The sequence below is a fragment of the Lutra lutra genome, chromosome 15 (genome assembly GCF_902655055.1).
Source record: "Lutra lutra chromosome 15, mLutLut1.2, whole genome shotgun sequence".
NCBI lineage: Eukaryota > Metazoa > Chordata > Mammalia > Carnivora > Mustelidae > Lutra > Lutra lutra.
This window is the reverse complement of record NC_062292.1, coordinates 48,777,264-48,795,908: the sequence shown is the minus strand read 5'-3', so window position 1 is coordinate 48,795,908 and position 18,645 is coordinate 48,777,264. Positions and strand designations below refer to the sequence as shown.

Genomic DNA, 18,645 nt, shown 5'->3' with positions numbered 1-18,645 from the left:
GTGCCAGCAAAGCCCGGTAGGAGGGCTCAGCCTGGAGTGGTTCCAAGACTCCAAGAAGGAAATCCCAGTATTGTAGCGATGGTGGCAGCATTAGTGTTCTCTCGGGTTCTCTTCTCTGACAAGGTATCTTTACAACATGTAACAAGCCATTCCTATCACTCTGGGAGAGTTTCATGTAATGAGTCTGCTCTAAATGTACAAGTGCTACACAAAGATAAACATGTCACAAGGTTTGCTGAAGAGAATTACTTGTATGATTCTGAACTATACGAAAGAACAATAATACTGATCAAACCTACCATTTTCTGAGACTGTTATTTCCTAGATAATTTCACATGTTCATTATCTCCTTTAATTCTTACTACAACCACTAATGATAGGTCTTATTTTTGTTGATAAAGAAATTGATGTTTATAGGTATGCAGTGAATTACCATATAGCTCCAAGTGTAAAGAGGGATTCAAGGACTCATCAGCCTGCTTCCAAGTTCATACCTTTCCAAAAACCCAAATACCTTCCAGGGCAAAGGAGAGATTTCCTGCTGAGCTATCAACAATGGGCAGAGGGGAGGAGGGGGAGGGATTGAAATATAGGGCCCTAGTAGATTTCTTTCTGGAATTTTTTTTCTTGGGAACTTTAAAGGCAAGATAGTGGCTTGTGAGGATTTCGCAAGTTACAGAATCCTTTACCCCTTGTGTGGGTTAGCATAGTGCCCAGAACATTATAAATACCTAGTAAATATTGGTGAATTTTCCTGAATAAGTTTAGATATAAACTTGTATCCTTTTTCAGAGGATGCACTATTGTTTGTTTCTTCTATGAGATCACATGGAATTTAGCTGGAATAAGAGAAGCTAACCCCAGGTAGTACACTAATAGCAGGATTCCTACACAGAACAGAGAAGGGAAGCTCGTCATGGCAGTGCTCCATGTTCAGATGGGAATGACTGTTTTCAAAGAATGAGCTGGAGGGTGGCAACCACAAATGCACATATCTACCAGGTAAAGCTTTGAAATCCTTTAACTCTCAGGGATGCCTGGGTGGCTCAGTCGGTTAAGTGGCTGCCTTTGGCTCAGGTCATGATCTCAGGGTCCTGGGATTGAGTCCCACATGGGGCTCCTTGCTCCGCAGGGAGCCTGCTTCTCCCTCTGCCTCTACCTGCCACTCTGCCTGCCTGTACTCTCTCTATCTCTCTGGCAAATAAATAAATAAAATCTTTAATATAAAAATCTCTATTCCTTCCTGAAACTGCCTCTTTCAGGGGAAAGCAATTCATTTTCTTCCTTCTACCCTTGGCCCTCTTCATGTTTTTAAAATAAACTTTTAAAAAGGAAATCCTTTAACTCTCATCAGTTTATCCCCTGGAACTCTCCCCGCCCCTCTTTATTCATTTATTTATACACTGAGTTAGCATACATGGAATCCCTACAATGAGACCCACTCTGTGCTGAATCATAGGTTCATAGCCATAATGAGGAATCAGTCCCTGACTAAAAGACAGTAAAAAACAGCAGTAGGAGAAAAGGATATAAAATACATGCACTCAAGTATTATAGGGGCTATACACAATCATGTATAGTGAGAAGCTCAAAAAGCAGATTAATAAATTTTCCCTAGTGAGAGGTAGAGGTGGGATCAGGAAACACTTCTGGAAAAGGAAGCTTTTTTTTTTTTTTTTTTTTTTGAGGGAGAGAGAGAGAGAGAGTAGAGCCTGCAAGGGTGGGAGGCAGGTAGGCAGAGGGAGAGGGAGAGAATATTAATCAGGTTCCATGCCCAGCCCAGAGCCCTGCATGGGCTCAATCTCACGATCCTGAGATCATGACCTAAGATCATGTCCTGAGCCAAAATCAAGAGTCAGATGCTTAACCCAGGCGCCCCAGACAAAGGAAACTTTAAAGAGTGCTTAGGTGCTCCTATATTTATAGGAAAGGTTAGGATTCACGTGGGGGGAAAGGATGTTTCCGGATAGAAGGAATAACGTGAGCAAAGATACAATGATATTGAGCCCTTGTGTTTTATAGGAACTATAAACTAGAGGTTGGTTTACTGGCTCCTTTTCATTGTGAAACAATGGCCATCAGACAGGAACATAATTCAATATAACACAAGTATTTATGAGTGCCTTCCACTTCTTCCAGTTCTGCGGTCTGCACTTGCCTGGACATAGCTGCAGGCAGCTCTGCCAGATTCCCCAGGCTCTGCCTGCTTCTAGAAAAACACACAGAGGGTGTGCTGCAGCTGGGCGAGGGCTCCACTTCCTGTGGCTGATCACGGGAGAGACGAAGCTCACCACTCCTGCCTTTTCACCCTCCCAGGGCTTCCTCCATATCCCACCTCCATTTCTTCTCCTCGCTGGGACCTTCCAAGCAGTGAATGTGTACCTAGCTGCCAGCTCTCACGTGAGCCATTAGAACTAATTGAAGTAGTGATGGAAACACAAGAAGAGATTTGATCCATCGTTAAGCTAAAACAAAACACAGAGTCTCTGGGAGTTTTGAGTATGTGTCTTTCCTATGTCCATAAACCCTAGAGATGAGAATGTGAGGTAAGTAATTAAGGGAAAAGTTTTAGTCCTTGAACCTTCCATACTTCTCCCCATCTTATATTAATTTTTACCATTTAATCTACACAAAGATAGTTCCACGATAGGGAACTCTCCTATGAAAGATCATGTTAGCAGATCGTTAAAATTTTTGACTTGATATGCTTTTACATTTGCACTGCAAGCTTATCCGGGCATAAGTATCTTGGAAACACAGTATTTCCAAATCTAAATGTCAAAGCAAGTTCAAAAATAGCCCATTGGAGTGTTTCCCTTAAGCAAAGCAAATCCCCCTCCAAGTCCAACATGTGCAAAGTTTAAAACCAGGGTGGATAACGCTACAATAAAGCCCACAATATGGGCAGGACTGTAAAAGATTTAGGACTCGTCACATATTATGAAAGACTGTTTTTATCACAACGGGACTTTCTGCATTTGCAAAGAGCTACTCTAAAAAATAAATATCATGAGTAAAGTTCTCCAAAAATAAAAGTATAATTTCAAAAACACTAATCCAAAGAGAAAGTATTTCACCACCATCCACATTTATGGTGGATTTCTTTTCTTTCCTTTTCAACACTCAACTTTTACGTATGTCTAAGAACCACGGTTTCACCTTAGATATCATCAGCTCTGTCCCTTAGAGTCAGAAATGATCCAAAGTATCACTTAATCCCATCCTTTCATTTCACACATGACTAACTTGACAAATTGTATGAAACACCTGCTACCTAAGAAGCAATGTACCAGGAGAGACTCTAATGTGAAAAATGCATGCTTCCCTGAATCATTTAACAACAACAATTTCACTTGTGCCTTAAAGAAGCTTTCTATTTATTTGAGGAGACTGATACTGTATACATGCAGAGAAGGATAATTTCAAAAAGATTGATTCAAACAAGGTACAGTCCACAGACAGAAGGAAGTTATTTGGGCTGGTGGAATGTTGGAAGTAAATAGGTTTTGGACTAAATTTGAAGAAGGGATATAGTTTCACTATAAATAAGTACAGCAAAAAATTGTTTTCTGGGGCGCCTGGGTGGCTCAGTGGGTTAAAGCCTCCGCCTTCGGCTCAGGTCATGATCCCAGGGTCCTGGGATCGAGCCCCGCATTGGGCTCTCTGCTCAACAGGGAGCTTGCTTCCCTTCCTCGCTCTCTGCCTGCCTCTCTGTCTACTTGTAATCTCTGTCTGTCAAATAAATAAATAAAATCTTTTAAAAAAAGTTGTTTTCCAGAGATGGAATAGTATTGGTAAAGATTCATTAATAGTAAAACCCAGATCCATGAGCTCTGCAATGTGGTTGAACAGAAGCAATGAAGAAAGTATCCAAAGTTGGAAAGGTACAGAATTTGGTCAAGTGGTAAAGTCTAATTACTTATTCACCATTTTTTACAGCATTTTGTATTAAGTGGAATTTTTGATTGGAGAAAGGAAAGAGAATAGGGTTTATATATATAAAACCATTGGAGTCAAAAATTAACTGAGTTGCCAAGGGTCCTACATCAAGATTAGGGCCTCCTAACATTGAGAGTTTAGCAGTAAGGATGCTTCTGAATGCAAGAAGCAGACAACCTCAATGTCAACAAATCAGATAACTTACTATCTCATGTGAGAAAGAAGTCCAGAGGTAGGTACTTCCAGGATATGTTTGTCAAATTCATTAGGGAACCCTGTTTTTTCCATTTTTCTCTATTGTGCCATCCTTCCCAGGTGGGGTTGGATCTCCCTCCATGTCACAATGTGGCTTCTGTGGCTCTTGCCATCACTGCATGTACCACAGCGTCCAGTATAAGAAGAGAAACTATTTCATCCCTGGCCCTCCTGTTGAGAATGAGGAGACCCATCCCATGAGCTGTCCATCTGTCTTCACATTTGGCTCGAACCACATCATATATTCATTCCTAAACCAACCTCTGAAAGTGAATGGAATTGCCAAAAGCAACCAGGATTTTACCGTTGAGTCAAGTGCAGAGAGGTGAACATCTAAACAATGTCAGGATTTTTTTAGCAAGGAGAAAAAGAGGCTGGCTTTTGAGCAAGTAACTCACACCGTTAAGTGGCCACAGCTATTCCCTAAACCCTGTTTGGAGGAACTGTCAAAGTAAAAGCCCTCCCTCCCTATTCAGAACAATGGCTCATGCACAAAGCCTGGAGAAGATGAAACCTGAGGGGTTCCTCTAGGCAGCAGCAGGCCTAGTATAATTAATAATGGTTTGGAGCTGGAACTATGAAGCCTTCACATTCTATTCAAATCACTAGGCAGTCAGGTGCTTGAGGAGAGCAGCAGAGGGAGGAAGCAGTTCAAAGTGGCAAGAAAAGGTTGAAAGAATTTAAGGAAGACATTTGGAGATAAAGTAGGATCTTTATCCTATTTAAGATTGTTAACCAGTCTTAAATACTCAGAGGGTAGGTCCTTTCCAATTGCGTGCCTCTTTCCAGTAATATAATGCTCCATACATATATTTAAAGATGTCTCAAATTAATTTATTATTCTCTCCATTACTTAATTTCATAATATGATGTCAGAATTCTTAATACCACAGTAAACATAATGTTTTGGTTAAGGTAACTGTTGCATCCTGCGTCAAGAGCATAAAATCCGGGCACCCAAATCAATTTTCAAAATCATCTGTTGCTACATTGTCATTTTAGTAAGGAAATGATGATGATGTTTTGTGAAACCACATCTTTTTTTTTTTTCACTGTTTGCTACCTTATGATAAGAGAGAACACAAAAACAGAATGACTCACCCCTTCGCCACCACTTCCCTTTCATTTTCCTTCCTGTTTTCCCATTGGAGCCTGTATGTAAGGTCAGTGATGGACTCATTAGATTCTCAAATCACACTTAAGGAAAAGTACTGAAAAAATGTTTTGTCCTTCGTTCGACAAATATTTATTCCAGACACTGTGCCAGAGAATAAAAACTCCAAATAAGATACAGCCATCTAGTTTATGCAGCTATTAAAAAGGATCAAACGAAAGGACATTTAGTGGCACAGAAAGAGAGTTATAATAAATGAAAATACATGCCTATAAGTATTGTCTACTTTTGTGTGTGAATATATAATATCCATCAAGATATTTTTTAATTATTTATATATGTATAAATAACATATATATACACACATACATAGATATATGTGGGGGTGGAGAATGTTACTTTAAATTAACAAAAACACTTGACTGTAATCACCCTGTCTTCTGTGGGTTGATGGTAGTAGGGTAGGGAGTGGCAGAATTCATGCCCAGGGGGTGGGGCTGGGAGGGGAGACTATTTCCTTTTGCCCACACAAGCTGGTACAAACCAGTTTTGCCTAAGAAAGATCACAATTAAAAGAAAGATTATCATTTCAAAACATAGAGTAGATTGCTTTTGCCTAATATATTTTCACTTTCCAGCAATGCACACTATTTGTAGAATAAGAATTGAAGAGGATATAGTTTCTGTCCTCAAGGAGCTCTTCCAGAAGAGAACTTGTATATAAAACATTGCCATGCAATATTATAGGAGTTATTTGAGGGGAGATACATATATAGTGTATATTCATGAAAGCACTGAGGGAGAAGCCACTAGCTCTGCCTGGAGGCTCCTAGAAAGGCTTCCCCTAGGATGTGGTTTCTGAATTGGCTTTTAAACCAAAGTCTTTCAGAGAGAATACCATATGTTAAAGCACAAGAAAAATGACAGCCCTATAGGACTGGTTCTCAGATGGGTGTATATGGAGACCCACATAGGGAGGCAAGAAGTGGTAAAAATAACAGGTTGTAACAGTAAATGGGGACTAGATAATGAAAATACAAGCCATCTTCAAAAGTGACTTTATGGGGGCACCTAGGTGGCTCAGTCAGTTAAGCAGCCAGCTCTTCATTTAAGCTCAGGTCATGATCTCAGGGTCTTGGGATCAACCCCTAAGTTGGGCTCCGTGCTCAACGGGGAGTCTGCTTGAGGATTCTCTCTCTCTCTCTCTCTTCCCTCTGCCCCTCCCATGGCTCACATATGCTCTCTCTTTATAATAAATAAATCTTTTTTAAAAATTGCTTCAGGAAGAAGCCACTGAAAATTATATTTTTAACCAAAAAGTAAACACTATTTTAAAGTTTTTTTAATGTACATTTTTTGTAATCATGGAACAAAAAAGAGAACTAACCTTTTTCATAGCTTGAAGTTTTAGATCCTCGGGACTAATTCTTTCAGACTAGAGTGACCCGAAGTGGGTTCCCAGGTTGGGGTCAGCCAGTAATAAATTTTCACCAGTCTAAGAAGCAATAAGAGAAATAAGTAAAATCTATACAATTCTTTTTGTGTCCATCATTAATAATACAAAAAATTGACAATACTATGTTGGTGGCCCCTCATTTGTTTTTAGTTTTTCACCCATGAAAGAATACTTAAGTTCAGTAAACCACTGGACTATAATTGTTTAGTTTCAGTAGACACTGAAAATAGCCAGAAAAATGAAAATAAATTTAGCAGAAACACAGGAAAAACAAGAGAGAAATCATAGAGTTAGCAGATATCCCAATGGTCTAGGAGAAAGTATGGAGGTGGAAAAAGAACTAAATTGACTAGCAAATACAACAATGTTGGAATAAATCTTTAATTTTATTTTAAGAGAGACACAGTATATCTTTCTTTTAGATTTTTCATACCAAATATCTAGGTTACACATTTGGATTTTTAAGAAGATCATTTGGGGCCTGAAATAAAAGGCAGAGGTATAAATTTCCTTTCTTTATGAGATATGCGTTTCCTGCACAACTGGATATCAGGAAAATTTTTTTACCCCATGAATCTTTATTCTTCCAATTTTTTAATGCTGAAAAACCTCCCTTGGTCGATTGTGTTGACAAGTCTAACAAGAAAGGAATGGTTTTGGCTTGTGGAATGCAGCAAAATTGCTGGGTATTTGCTGAGAATTTCATCTTATAATTCATGTTTCCCTTGCATGACCTTCTTTTTTCAGTGTTGTTCTTGTTCTCCATTCTACAACCCATCTACTTGCAAGCATCTGGCGCTCATTTGTTCCTTGAGTAAGCTGTACTCTGCCAGCCACCAGCACATGAACTCCTTGAGATCAGTTCTCTCATCTCCTATTTGTATACCTGCAGGGTACCCAGACCCACAGACCCAGTAAAGTCTGTTTACCTTCTTCTTCCCACACCAAGCAATAAAGAAAATGACCTTAGCGTCATAATCCTTACCTCTGATTTATAGACTGAGGTTAAACCATCAGTGCTTTCAATTTCAATCCTATCGGTCAACTGTGTTTGGGCAAGGTATCTCAAAGTTAAACATCATAAAGCCAGATTTAATGGTAACTTATTGCTATACAAATGGAATTATTCTTTTCCTATTTCACTTTCCGTCTATGTTGGATCATAATACAAATTAAATCCGTCTGCCTCTAGTATCTGCATGGTGTGTTCAGTTAGAGACAAGAATGGAAATTAGAAGGGTAGATCTGAAGACAGGTTTGAAATGACAAACAGATTTTCAAATTAGACTTTGTCTTTACAGAGCAAACATGTGTGCTTTGTAAAATCCATGAAGCATTTGTTTCCTTATAAATAATAAAAGAAGAGGATAAAATTTAAAGCTGCACATGTATGTTTTAGAAGTGTTAATTTTTTATCAGATAAGAAAATATTTTCAGAGTATGCCATTATTTTATTTTCCTATCAATAATTATTTTTTTAAATATTTATTTATTTGACAGAGAGACACAGTGAGAGAGGGAACACAAGCAGGGGGAGTGAGAGAGGGAGAAGCAGACTTCCCACCAAGCCGGGAGCCCGATGCGGGGCTTGATCCCAGAACCCTGGGATCATGACCTGAGCCGAAGGCAGACGCATAACGACTGAGCCACCCAGGTGCCCCTCAATAATTATTTTTTAAAGATTTATTTATTTTAGAGAGAGAGAGAGAGCAGGAAGGAGGGGCAGAGGGAAAGAGAGAATCTTAAACAGCTTCTGCACTGAGCTTGGAGCCCCACACTGGGCTGGATCCCATGACCCTGAGATCACAACCAGAGCCAAAACCAACGGTCGGATGCTCAACCCACTGTACCACCCACTTGCCCCTCAATAATTATTTTTAACATGCAAATAACTTATAAACCTATTTCACCACCAATGGTTTAAAAATTCTGTAAGTATTTTTAGTAAAACACATAAATCTCTCCTTATTTCTATTCTGCTTTTTTAAATTGCTCTACCTAAGAATAACTACAGTAATAGTTGTGTGTATTCTTTCCCTTCAAGGTATAGTTTAAGCAGCTAAAAATTAACCCAAATTCTTTTTTTTTTTCTGTTCCTTGTGGGTTTTTTTTTTTTAAGATTTTATTTATTTATTTGACAGAGAGAGATCACAAGTAGACAGAGAGGCAGGCAGAGAGAGAGAGGGAAGCAGGCTCCCCGCTGAGCAGAGAGCCCAATGTGGGACTTGATTCCAGGACCCCGAGATCATGACCTGAGCCGAAGGCAGCGGCCTAACGCACTGAGCCACCCAGGCGCCCCCTTGTGGGTTTTTTATACTTTATTTTTTTAGTGGTCTGAGATTCATTGTTTATGCACCACACCCAGTGCTCCATGCAATACGTGCCCTCCTTAATACCCACCACCAGGCTCACCCAACCCCCCATCCCCTCCCCTCCAGAACCCTCAGTTTGTTTCTCAGAGTCCGGTCTCTCATGGTTTGTCTGCCCTCCGATTTCCTCCAACTCGCTTCTCCTCTCCTTCTCCCAATGTCCTCTATGTTATTCCTTATGCTCCACAAGTAAGTGAAACCACATGATAATTGACTCTCTCTGCTTAACATATTTCACCCAACATAATCTCCTCCAGTCCCATCCATGTTGATACAAAAGCTGGGTATTCATCCTTTCTGATGGAGACATAATACTCCATTGTATATATGAACCACATCTTCTTTATCTATTCATCTGTTGAAGGGCATCTTGGCTCTTTCCACAGTTTGGCGAATGTGGCCCATGCACATTGGGGATACAATGGCCCTTCTTTTCACTACATCTGTATCTTTGAGGTAAATACCTAGTAGTACAATTGCAGGGTCATAAGGAAGCTCTATTTTTAATTTCTTAAGGAATCTCCACATTGTTTTCCAAAGTGGCTGCACCAACTTGCATTCCCACCAACAGCGTAAGAGGGTTCCACTTTCTCCACATCCTCTCCAACACATGCTTCCTGTCCTGTTGATTTTGGCCATTCTAACTGATGTAAGGTGGTATCTCAATGTGGTTTTGATTTGAATCTCCCTGATGGCTGATGATGATGAACATTTTTTCCTGTGTCTGTTAGCCATTTGTATGTCTTCTTTGGAGATGTGCCTGTTCATGTATTCTGCCCATTTTTTGATGTGACTATCTGTTTTTTGAGAGTTGAGTTTGAGGAGTTCTTTATAGATCTGGGATATCAGCCCTTTGTCTGTAGTGTCATTTGCAAATATCTTCTCCCATTCTGTGGGTTTCCTCTTTGTTTTGTTGACTGTGTTTCCTTTGCTGTGCAGAAGATTTTGACCTTGATAAAGTCACAAAAGTTCATTTTTTATTTTGTTTCCTTTGCCTTTGGAGACATGTCTTGAAAGCAGTTGCTGTGGCCGATGTTTGAAGAGGTTACTATGTTCTCCTCTAGGATTTTGATAGATTCCTGCCTCACATGGAGGTCTTTTATCCATTTTGAGTCTATCTTTGTGTATTAAATCCAAATTTTTAATAACTCAGAGTGTGTGTCAAAATGATACAAAAATATAGTGACTTGTATTGAAAAAAATATATAGCAATACCACTACTTCTTAAGATTAGTAATAACTACCATCTATTGAGTATTTACCATAAAGTGGGCAGTATGCTAAATACTTCACACATACATAGTTGTACATACATAACAGACATAATTAAGTTTGTTTATTTTTTTTTAATTTAAGATTTTTATTATTTATTTGACAGAGAGAGATCACAAGTAGACAGAGAGGCAGGCAGAGAGAGAGAGAGAGAGGGAAGCAGGCTCCCCGTTGAGCAGAGAGCCCGACGCGGGACTCGATCCCAGGACCCTGAGATCATGACCTGAGCTGAAGGCAGCGGCTTAACCCACTGAGCCACCCAGGCGCCCTAAGTTTGTTTATTCTTATAGTGATACTACCTATCAGTGCTTTTAATGTCCCCATATTATAGATAAGGAAAGTGAGACTTATTGAATGAAGATACTTGGTTAGTAAGAGGCAAAGCCAGGAATGAAGTCCAGGTCTGTCTGTCTAACCTGAAATCCATAGACAATTGTCTGGGTAATTATAAAACATGGAGGCACATTGGAAGCCCCGTAACTCATAATCACTCAACTCATATAGTACCAAACACTGTCTGACAATCTTACTACAAATTCTCTAGTGAGTAGACACGCTCACCCTTTGCCGAGACCATTTCATACTTCCTCAATGCTTGGCACACATGGGCCTCTCTTGATAAATATATGTTTAATAATAATAGTAGTAGTGGTAATAATAAACACTTAGATAACACCATACTCTAAGTACTTTCTAAACATCATATATTTTTGTTGTCAATTTTATTTTATTTTATTTAAACTTGATTAATTAACATATAGTGTGTTATTAGTTTCAGAGGTAGAGTTCAGTGAGTCATCTGTTGTATATAACACCCAGTGCTCATTACATCATGTGTCCTTCTTAATGCCCATCACCCAGTTATTTCATATATCTTTTAATTCTCACAACAAACTTATGAGGCAGTTACTGTTGCTATCCCCATTTTACAGATGAAGAAACTGAGGCACAAACAGGTAGGAAAAGTATTTTGGGTCATACAAGCAATAGATGACAGAATTTGGGGTGCCTGGTTGGCTCAGTCGTTAAGCATCTGCCTTCAGCTCAGGTCATGATCCCAGGGTCCTGGGATTGAGCCCTGTATCAGGCTCCCTGCCCTGTGGGAAGCCTGCTTCTCCCTTTCCCACTCTCTGTGCTTGTGTTCCCTCGCACACCCTCTCTCTCTCTTTCTCTCTGTCAAATAAATAAACAAAATCTTAAAAAAGGAAATTGAGATATGCTGAGTGAAATAAGTCGGGCAGAGAGAGTCAATTATCATATAGTTTCACTTACTTGTGGAGCATAAGGAATAACATAGAGGACATTGGGAGAAGGAGAGGAGAAGGGAGTTGAGGGAAATCGGAGGGGGAGATGAACCATGACAGACTGTGGACTCTGAGAAACAAACTGAGAGTTCTGGCGGGGGAGGGGGATTGGGTGAGCCTGGTGGTGGGTATTAAGGAGGGCACATATTGCAAGGAGCACTGGGTGTGCTGCATAAACAATGAATTTTGGAACACTGAAAAAAATTAAATTAAATTTCAAAAAAATAAAAACAAAAGTAACTTGATGGAAAAAACAAAAAACAAAAAACAGAATTAGACTTTAAGCCCAGACAGTCTTATTCCATTGTTCCATAACCTATAGCCTAAATAAATATGTGAATGAATGAACCAGAATGATTTTTGTCAACATAAATCAAATTGTATTATTGCTTTGGTTTAAACCCTTTGGGGACTCCCACTAGGTGTGTAATTAAAATGCTAACTTCTTAGCTCAGCCTGTAAGGTCTTGCATGATCTTCTACTTCATCCTTTGCCTCACATTTCATCCTCCTCACTCTCATCAGTCAGATACAACAGATTTCATTCAGGACTCTCTTTCCAGTTTGGGAACTTCACACATGCTGTTTCTCCTCTCTGAAAGTTCTTCCCCATACTCTTAACTGGCTGATTCCTACTGATTACTCAAGACTCCACCTAAATGTAACTTCTTGAGAGAAGTTCCTCTAATATGCCAGCATAAAGCAGCTGTCCATTTTTGTTATATAATCCAAGAGCATTCAAAACAATTTCAAGTTGTGTGTGTGTGTGTGTGTGTGTGTGTGTGTGTGTGTGTGTGTAGAGCTGATTATCTTTCTCTTTTGACAGACTTTGAGTTTGATGAGAACAGATACTATGATTCTTTTTTCTTTTTCTTTTCTTTCTTTTTTTAAGATTGTATTCATTTAAGAGAGAGAGAGAGAGAAATCACTAGCAGGGGGAGAGGCAGAGGTAGAAACAGACTCCCTATAGAGCAGGGAGCCCAATGGGGGGCTGGATCCCAGCACCCAGAGATCATGACCTGGGCTGACAACAGACACTTAAACAACTGAGCCACCCAGGCACCCCTGATTCTTTTTTTCTATAAATGGCCCATACTAGGTATTTGATAAGTGCTGTTGGAAGTAAGAATGAGTTAGTGAGTGACTGAATAAATGAATGAACCACTCAATCAAGAGCATGATTCACAATGAGATCTCATAATACTGTATGTGCCTGTGTATGATTGCCAATTGCCAAATGCATCTTGCCAAATGCTAACTTAAAAACTAAGACGCATTGAAAGAGTATCTACTGTCTGTTTGAAGAGCTATGATTGAATATGGTTATTGAGTAAGAATATAATGAAAACAAGGGCAGATCTACCTCCTCTTTTCTATCTCATGATACAAAATATGATAATTATAGTTTTTTCCATTAAACCTGTTTGGTAACAGCACGCTTCCTCTTCTTTGAGGAAGATAACCTGCATATGGCATCACTCTGCCACAGGTGGGAGCAAGGAACCATGTGAAATCAGTCAGGGTCTCCCATACCTCCAGCAACAGTGATTCACCAACAGAGATGAGCACAAGGTCCACCATGGGCCAATCAGAGTCCTCCATGTGCCTGTTAAGTTGTTCAGATAACATATATTTTCTCTTTATCTTTGGAGTCACAGATATGGGAAGATTTAAATTTGAGGCTGCTTAACTGTCATCTTCCCAAGTCACATGGTAGAAACTTTTCTATATTACAAGAAAAAGAGGATAAGGTGTTAACATAAACAGAGATAAGAAACAGAAAGAAAAACCACTAGCGTTGTTTCAACCCTTGTTCCCAACTATACCTCAAATCAGCTGTATCCCAGACATTCAGGTATGTGAGCAAATATATCTCTTTTATGAAGTTGATTTGAGAATCCTTTCTATTCTTTGCAACCATGTGCCCTGATTTACACAAATTCCCAAGGAACAACACTTCTAGTATTTTAAAACATAAGGCCTTACAGAGACCTGTCTCAAGATTTGCAGATAAGGGGCACCTGGGTGGCTCAGTGGGTTAAAGCCACTGCCTTCGGCTCAGGTTATGATCCCAGGGTCCTGGGATCGAGCCCCAAATCAGGCTCTCTGCTCAGCAGGGATCCTGCTACCCACCCCTCTCTGTCTACTTCTCTGCCTATTTGTGATCTCTGTCAAAGAAATAAAATCTTAAAAAAAAAAAAAAAGATTTGCAGATAACTTAAAGCTTATCGGTTTGGCTCAGGTTTATGGTGAGCTTACACACAGTGTATAAAAACAGATAACACTGTCCCAATCACAAAATCAAACCAGGTCATAGAAAGACAAAGAAAATAGAATATTCCTGGGGAAGGAAGCAAGAAGGAAGAAAGCACCCTTTCCAAAGAAAAGCTTCTGTTCCCCTCTCCACTGAGGGTTGCTGCTATGATGGGTAAGGATCCTGGGAAAATACTAATCATGTTTCCTGCCATACCCTAGGGAGAATTCCATCAGATCAGGCCTGGCTTCCTCAAGAAAAGTGTGACTACAGGGGCTGCTATCTGTTTCAACCTAAATCTGGTCATAACTTCAAGAACACATAATCCCACCATCATCTGACTTCTTGGTACTCTTGTAACAGTTGAAATTTCACATCCGTTTGTGTGATGGGATCAACTTGGGAATTACACAGCAATATTTTTATCCTTGTTGTTCTACAGTGCTCCTCAGTGCCTTATGAAATGGCAAAACAATATAGAAAGAACAGCGAATTTAAATGATCTTCTAAATAGATTTTTTTTTAACTTACAGCATAAGCAATGGTCTGAAGGAAAAGTGTGCACTTAATCTTTCCTGTGAGGATACTTATTAGAATTTATACATATTTCTCTTTAGTTTCTTGCACTATATTTATCTCATCAGGGATATTTTGTTTGTATGTTTTCCATTGGTGTTTGAGTGTTACCACAAATGCACACTAATCCCGTAGTCATCATTCATATTTGAGTATAAGGCACTAATAAGGTAGTTTGAGGTTTCATTAACATGAAGTTTTTCAGCTGATAATTTGCTTTAAGATCATAACCTAGTGAATAAGCCATTATACCAGGGTTACTCAATAATACCATTTGGAGGCCATTTGTGATGGAATGCTGTTTATTTAAGAGAAGAAACCTCTGATCTTCTGTGGATTAAAGGGAATCATACCAGCATTATGCACATTGTAGCAAACAATGCTAAAATATGCAGGGAATGATCCCAATATTTTGGTACTGGTTTGATAACTGATTTGTGAGCCAGGATGTGATCTATTCTGGAGAATGTTCCATGTGCACTAAAGAAGAATTCATATTCTGTAGCTCTGGGATGGAATATTCTGAATGTATCTGTGAAGTCCACCTGGTCCAGTGTGTCATTGAAAGTCCTTATTTCCTTGTTAATCTTTTGCTTAGATGATCTGTCCATTTCAGTGAGTGGGGTGTAAAGGCCTCTACTATTAGTGTCTTATTGTTGATGTGTTTCTTTGATTTAGTTATTAATTGGCTTATATAATTGACTGCTCCCATGTTAGAGGCATAAATATTTACAATTGCTAGATCTTCTTGTTGGATAGACCCTTTAAGTATGATACAGTGTCCTTCCTCATCTCTTAGTACAGTCTTTGGTTTAAAATTTAATTTGTCTGATAAAGGATTGCCACCCCAGCTTTCTTTTGTTGTCCATTGGCATGAGAAATGGTTATCCACCTCATTTTAGATCTGGAGGTGTCTTTGGGTCTAAAATGAGACTTTTACAGACAGCATATCAATGGGTCTTGCTTTTTTTATCCAATCTGATACCCTATGTCTTTAGATTGGGTCATTTAGCCCATTTACATTTAGGATAACTATTGAAAGATACGAATTTAGTGCCATTATGTTGTCTATAAGGTGACTGTTACTGTATATTATCTGTGTTCCTTTTGGTCTATGTTACTTTTGGGCTCTCTCTTTTCCTAGAGGACCCCTTTCAATATTTCCTGTAGTGCTGATTTTGTAATCACAAATTCTTTTAGTTTCTGTTTGTCCAGGAAGCTTTTTATCACTCTTGTTTTCAATGACAGCCTAGCTGGAATAAAACATTCTTAGCCGCATATTTTTCTCATTTAGTACCTTGAATATATCATGCCCATCCTTTCTGGCCTGCCAGGTCTCTGTGGATAGGTCTGCTGCAATTCTAATGTTTATACCATTATAGGTTATAGACCTTTTGATCCAAGAGGCTTCCAGGATTTTCTCTTTGTCTCTAAGATTTGTAAGTTTTACTATTAGACATTGGGGTATTAACCTATTTTTTTGACTTTGGGGGATTTTCTGAGCCTCCTGGATTTTGATGCCTGTTTCCTTCCCCAAATTAGGGCAGTTCTCCATTATAATTTGCTCCAATATACCTTCTGACCCTCTCTCTCTTCCTTCTTCTTCTGGGATTCCAATTATTCTAATATTGTTTTGCTTTATGGTATCACTTGTCTCTTGAATTCTCCCCCCCCACCCCCACCCCATAACCCGGTAGTTGTTTATCTCTCTTTTTCTCAGCTTCTTTATCCTCTATCATTCAGTCTTCTATGTCACTAGTTCTGTCTTGTGTCTCATTTATCCTAGCAGTTAGAGCCTCCGTTTTTGACTGCACCTCATTAATAACCTTTTTTATTTCAACTTGGCTAGATTTTATTTCTCCAGAAAAGGATTCTTTAGTGTCTTCTATGCTTTTTTCCAAGCACAGCTAGTATCTTTATAATTGTTATTCTGAACCCTAGTTCTGACATCTGACTAATGTCCGTATGAATTAGGTCCCTGGTAGTTGGTACTGCCTCTTATTCTATTTTGGGAAGTGAGTTTTTCCATTTTGTCATTTTGTCAAGAGAAGAATATATAAATGAGAGAACAAAATGCTAAAAGGGTAACAACAAGCCTAAGGAAATATACACTAAACAAATCAGAAGAGACCTGAAACCAGAGGGAAAAGGGGGAAAAAAAAGTATATAAGGCTGGTAAACGGAACAGAACCATACACTAGATTTTGAATGTATTTTGGTCTGTTAGAAGAAACCACACCCAAAATTATAAAGAAAAAAAAAAAAACATATATTGGAATGATGCCCGGGTGGCTCAGTCATTTAAGCATCTGCTTTCAGCTCAGGTCATGATTCCAGGGTCCTGGAATCAAGTCCCACATCAGGCTCCCTGCTTGGTGGTAAGCCTGCTTCCCCCTCAGCCTGCTGCTCCCCTTGTTTGGGCTCACTCTTTCTCTCTGTCAAATAAATAAATAAGATTTTAAATATATATATGTATATGTATATATATACATATACATATGTATATATACACACACACACACACACAAATGAGGTTAAATATAATAAAGGGATAGAGTATTACTGCAAAAATGAAAAATAAAAAAAATATTTTAAATTTGGAATTGATTAGAAGTTCATTGAAAAAAAAAAGAAGAAAAATTTTACAAAAGAGAGAGAGAGGACTGAGTCAAGATGGCAGAGGAGTAGCAGACTGAAATGACATCAGGTCACAGGAGTTCAGCTAGATAGTTATCAAACCATTCCGAACACCTACAAACCCAACAGGAGATTGAAGAGAAAAAGAGCAGCAATTCTACAAACAGAAAATCAACCACTTTCTGAAAGGTAGGATGTGCAGAGAAGTGAACCCAAAGTAACAGGAAGATAGACCACAGGGAGAGGGGCTGGCTTCCAGCAAGTGGCAGAGCAGTGAAGCACAAAATCAGAACTTTTAGAAGTCTGCTCCACTGGGACAACACTCCAGAGGCTAAATGGTGTGAAGCCCTCGTGGGGACAGTGTGGTCTCAGGTTCTGCAGGGTCACAGAAGGATCGGGGGTGTCTGAGTGTGGCAGAGCTCCCAGGTATTGGAGCGGGGAAGCTGACTATAGAGATGGAGCTGAGGAGTGAGTTCTCAGCTTGGGGTACCTTAAACTGTGATCCATGGCACAGTTGGGCCACTGCTCTTTGAGCAGGGACCCCACAAGTGGCAGATCTGGGGAGACTCACCTTCCTTCTCTGGAGGCAGGAATCTGCTGGGTTTCAAGACTCCAAATGCGGCTGTGCACCAGAGACAGAAATGCTCGGTCACAGGCCGGGTGAACTCGGAGTGCAGCTGGAGGCCAGGGAGACTGGAGTGACTGACCGCTTTCCTCCGAGAGTGCACTGAGGAGTGGGGCCCAGAGCTCTCGGCTCCTCTGGGCTGGAGATTGGGAGGCCGCCATTTTCATTCTCATGCTCCAGAGCTCTACAGAAAGCATTCAGGGAACAAAAACTCCCGAGAGCAAAACCAAGATTACTGAGCCCAGCCCCTGGCAAGGGCAGCACAATTCTGCCTCTGTCAAAGACATTGGAGAATTAATGCAACAGACCCCTCTCCCCAGAAGATATGCAAGAATATCCAGCCAAGACCAAGCTCGCTGACCAAGGAGAACAGCGGAATTCCAGAGGAGGAGAAAGCAAAGCATGGAATTCATGGCTTTCTCCCCATGATTCTTTAGTCTTGCAAAGTTGATTAAATTTTTTTAATTTTATTTTTTCTTCTAATTTTTTTAACTTTTCCTCTTATCTCTTTTAACGTTTTTTAATGAGTTTACCTTAACAATACCTTTCTTTAAAAAATCTTTTAAAATCTTCATTATTATTATAATTTTTAATCCTTCACTGTATCTAACTTTATTTTTTGTATACATATAGGGTATTTTCTTCTAAAATATTTTGTGATACAATTTCTTCCAATAGATCAAAATATACCCTAAATCTAGCACAGGGATTTGTTCTAGTCTGCAGCCTGAACAATTTCTCTCCACTTTCTTTTTCTTTCTTTTTCCAACCAACTTATCATTTTTTTTTAGAATTTTTTTTTTATTTTCATCGTTACAGTCATATTCCATCCCTTCATCGTGTTT

The 18,645-nt window shown here is 39.4% G+C and overlaps 1 long non-coding RNA gene across 2 annotated transcripts in view; it reads right to left on the bottom strand.

Annotated features, from left to right (window-relative positions):
- Positions 1-18,645, bottom strand: part of LOC125086306 (uncharacterized) — an 88,325-nt gene that overhangs the window by 39,031 nt on the left and 30,649 nt on the right. The window contains exons 1-3 of one of the 2 annotated variants that reach the window (XR_007123148.1): positions 13,730-13,741; positions 6,696-6,803; positions 5,296-5,346 (exon numbers count right to left, since the gene is read on the bottom strand). This is a non-coding gene — a long non-coding RNA (uncharacterized LOC125086306). Of the gene's footprint in view, positions 1-5,295; positions 5,347-6,695; positions 6,804-13,729; positions 13,742-18,645 lie in introns of those variants that run through there. The other variant, XR_007123147.1, reaches the window with a different exon arrangement.